At 38.5% G+C, this 4,681-nt stretch overlaps 1 protein-coding gene across 1 annotated transcript in view; it reads left to right on the forward strand.

The window, feature by feature from the left end:
- The first annotated feature begins 3,405 nt into the window (after positions 1 to 3,405).
- Positions 3,406 to 4,681, forward strand: part of sv2ca (synaptic vesicle glycoprotein 2Ca) — a 27,306-nt gene continuing 26,030 nt past the window's right edge. The window contains exon 1 of the mRNA XM_072432651.1: positions 3,406 to 3,929. The gene's annotated coding sequence lies outside the window, so the exon portion shown is untranslated. The remainder of the gene's footprint in view (positions 3,930 to 4,681) is intronic.

A 4,681-nucleotide genomic window follows, 5' to 3' on the forward strand; every position in this document is an offset into this window, starting at 1 on the left:
CGCTCCAGTCTGTATTGATGAACAAATATGATTGGTCAAAGGGTTTCCGTAGTAACAGAATAAACGGAAATACTACGGAAACGCATGAAACCCACAGTGACTGGTTAGTGTGTAAATAAAAACGGCAAGGGCTAAATACGGGGGCTACATATTACAATTTAATGAGACATTGTAGTATGTAGCCTATTTTTTCGTCCAGCGGTGATCCATCAAAAAGTTTCAAAGGTATTCATCGGGACAATGTTTGACTTCCATCCAATAGTCTTGTTTATTTGTTTGTTTTAAAGATTGTTCCAGCCCATTCAACATTCTGCAAATGATCAAGAGCTAGAATCTAACCCATGCCGCAGCCATGGTAGCAACTACACATGTGCAATGCCCTTAACCACTGCAGCACTAGTGAGCAACCAATAGTGATTTTCAATCCAAGTCAAGCTTCTTAAACCAGCTCATTAGATTGAAAATAACTTTTGTCAAGGAAGTCGAGTTTTTTAAAATATTGTAGACATTTGTTCCTTTTCTACCGCTTGTTCCCGTTTGGGGTCGCGAGTGACTGGAGCCTATCCCAGAAACTTTGGGCCTTAAACGGGATACACCATGGACAGGGGTCAGCTCGTCACAGGGTATTGTAGACATAATATTATATATATATATTATATATATTATATATATAATATATATATATATATATATATATATATATATATATATATATATATATATATATATATATATGTCATCCCCAACACATGGCTCAAGGACCCCCTGCTGTCCCCACCCTGGATAGTACTTTGAGAATGGCGAGACTCGAGGGATTGCGTTAGTATGAGTAGGACATTGAATATCTCTTTGCCAGGTTGAGCGACAGCACATGTCCCATTGGGTGGGTCAGGTTTACACTTTGCACATTGCTATTACTTTGAATCTAAATTGTAGCAGGCAATTATTACATACTTCTCTGCGGGTATTTTAGAATACTGTGTCTCAAACTTCAGAGCTTTAAAAAGTTTTAAAAGGCTTTTTTGTGGTGTTCACATTCTTTTATTTTTGTTTGTGTAAGCAGAAATCTTGGCTTACAGTTGTTTTAGCTATCAACGTAGTTTGTTTGACTAAAATTTACTATGCATTTTAAACACGGGGAAACATTTTAAAACTACATTTCTATTAGTTTTACTTTTAATCCAAAATTCACATATTTAAGCAAACAATAACATTATCTGAATGGGATGTAAACACTAGAAATTAGTAAATACTTTAAGCCTATTTAAACATCTAAATACTAATGTATTTTATTAAATAAAATATTGTACTTTAGAAATTGGCAACTCTAAATTGGTCCTAGTGGATGCATGTGGGAGTGAATAGTTGTCTGTGTGTCTATGTCTGTGACGAGCTGGCCCCTGTGCAGTGTGTCCCCCGCCTAAGGCCCAAAGTCACTGAGAAAGGCTCTAGTCACCTGCGACCCCATAACAGGAACAAGTGTTAGAATGAAGCATGGATTATTGTCACCTTGTTAATTAACTGGGATTGGGAATGTTATAGGCTATTTTTTTATTGCACCTTGTCAATGAGTCAATTATGATTAAGAATATGAATCCTCATTGACCATAATAATAATAATAATAATGATAATAATAATAATAATAATAATAATAATAATAATAATAATAATAATAATAATAATAATAATAATAATAATAATGATACATTGACCAAAATAATTTAGTCTTTACATGTAATGTTTCCCTTTTAGTCCCACAAATGTATCCCTTCAGATTACACTAAGGACATTGTTAACTTCTTTGGATCCAGTTGGTAAAATCAACCTTATTTTCAACAGAGGAGATGCACCTGTGTGTTCAAATGCGATTCAGCTCAAATTCTTCCCTCGTAGCCTGTTCAATCTGTTCCAGAACAATAATCACAATCCATTTGACTCTCGTCCCCTGTGGTATTTTAGCACATGTCGTGTAACAAATATTAAGCGTGCCAAACAGAATGTGAAATTTTTAATGGTTTATTTCTACTATTATATAGCTTTATCATCACATGATGGAGCGATGATTCTCAGTGAACAAAAACACATTTTAGAGTTATTCATGGCTGGCCACTGAGTTCAAATTAGTTTTCATTATATTCTGATGCAGCAGAACTTCCCCTTCAGGCCAGTCTAATCCATCAAGTCTTGCATTCAGTGACAAGTGTGTCCTTTAGTTTGTACTATAAAAACACAAGGACTGAAAATTGAAATAGGCAATAATATCAGTCTTTACCACAGGCTTTCAATTTAACTTGTCACACAGCCAAGACCGGATGAAAAAAAATCTGGATAACTAATCCACCTCTACAGATATTCTGCCAAACCATAAACCCATCAGTTATCACAAACTGATAAATATAATCACAATCCTTTGAATCTCCCTCTGCAAACTGCATTTGTCCTTGTGTGTATGTCAGAGTTTGCACATGCGCGGCCGCTTGTATGTCTGAGATGGGGGGGTCATTCTACTGTCCCGTACATTAAGTTAAGTGCTTCTCTGCTCTTCAGCAGTAGTAAATGGCTTCTTATTGCCAGAGGGAGGATTTGGCTTCCGACTGAATTAAAAGCAGAATGTCCCTTGCCCTAGGTCAGTGCTTCAGTGAATCGTCAAATCTAGATACAAGAATTCTCTTCAGAGTTATGATTTACCAGTGCATTCCTTGTGCTTGTATAGGCTATCTTAGTACATAACATTGCAAAAGATCCATGGAAACACAAACAGGCTATTCACTTTATAAATTGCTTCCGTCTGGTTTGGTTTAGTTGGGTGTAAATAAAGAAGCAAAAACTCAGACACTCAATGCCGATTTCTATCAGTCTTGTTACCTTGTAATCCTTTGCTCTATATAAATATATACCTCATCAAGCATACAGGCACACAGGCAATCACTGTAAGCTCTTCATCCGAAGAGCATTTTACAGTATCATAGAAAATATAGCACACCAAATGCACTTAGTTAAGGCATTTATTTTCAAATATTCACTTATTTGGGATCACTATTGAATTTAGTGATCGTGCAATGTATCATATTGACATTGACATTGCATCTATTGGCAAATAGATGCAATGTGTACGGAGGAGGGTCAAGCACCGATACCTCGTCCTCTCTTTAAAAGCCAACAGCAATTTAAAGTCCATCTTTCAGAACAACCTAAAACATTGTCCAAGCAAAGAAGAGGGACATTTTTTTAAAAATGCGCCAGTAAATAAACTACCAATAACGTGGTGTGTAGCTGTAGCAAGATACTGTTGAATAACAGGATTTCTAAAAAAGAAAAGTGTCTCTCCTCGTGCAGCGCCTGAGTGGAGCAGGCAACCCCTCCTCTGCCCTCCCCCATCCACTGTGGAGTCACGAGCCACGCGCACTCAGCACCACGGAGAGCGACGCTCCTCTGAGCCCTGCTCACCATTCAAGAGCTGCATAGTACTGTGCGGGGAAGGATACACCAGTTTGGGAAGTGTTGACAGTAAAGTTAGAGAAGTATTTTACAATCAACATCGGTTGAAGTGTACCAGCCATTCATCTAGCTATTAAAAAAGTAGTCCTCCGTATTTTACATGCTTGCAGTGATTCACGTCATTCGGTCACCTAACAAGATTGTTCCATCAGACGGAATTGGCCGCATCACTCAGTGAAATACAATTATTGATCTGACTGCTTCCCCGTGTGTCCCCCTCCCCCGGCCGTCACAGCGCACAATCCCTCTCTTTCCTCCTCTCGTTTCCTAAAGTAGCCCACTGCAGCGAGAGGAGGCTGCATCGGGAAAAGCCCTGCTGACTCGGAGCGCTCTCTCTCGCCTCTGGTCCAGTCCGCACTTACAAACACTTCAGAAAGCTGCGGTGATGGCTACAAACAAATGCAATACACTCTCCTCGCCCTAAATCACGGTAAGATTGATTTTTCTTCTCTAGTAAACTTTTTTATTTTGTCTTTGAATGGGCTGTCGCGTTTGATCAATTCTGGTCGCTAACGGCATTGTAAAGACAATTTGCCTTTTAATAGGTCAACATTTTGTGAAAACTAAGTTGGACCTTGTGTCATTAGAACATGTGAAGAAAATGGCGTCAATGTAAAAACATATAATTTAACTTAAAAAATGTTTGAAAGTTGTGTCAAATGTAGAAAGCGAGTGGCCCATGTGCTATATCTGCTGTTTTTAGAGTTGAGGAGCTCCTTGTTTGAGTTTCTATGCATTTGCATTAGTCGTGTGGCAGACACTCCCCCCACGGGGTAGTGGGAGCACTCTGCATCGCATTGCCACCAAAATGTAAAAGGGTGAGATGCAGGAACAGGCAACTGACTCAGCTTTGTACCTTTGAGAAAAACTGACCACGGACGAAACTCACAATGCAGCCAACTCGAAAGCTGTGAAAGTGCTTTGTTTGCAGTCCACAACCCCACTGGCAATGTGTGCATTAAAGATCCGTATCTCATAGAAAAATATAACTTTGTAGGCTTTTTTCGGTCTTAATTGTACTTACTCATTTGCTTTTAATTATGCATGAATTAATAATTAAAACAGCAAAATCTTGAAATAACCTAAATACACTCATACACATGCTAGAGAGAGATGCTGATTCCTTTTCCTTAGTTAGTCACTGTCACTGAAGTCAGATTTTTAGGCCTCAGTCAGAGCGCA

This window comes from Eucyclogobius newberryi, unplaced genomic scaffold, assembly GCF_026437365.1.
Source record: "Eucyclogobius newberryi isolate DKJ021-1_F unplaced genomic scaffold, fEucNew1.0.hap1 SCAF_6, whole genome shotgun sequence".
Classification (NCBI taxonomy): domain Eukaryota; kingdom Metazoa; phylum Chordata; class Actinopteri; order Gobiiformes; family Gobiidae; genus Eucyclogobius; species Eucyclogobius newberryi.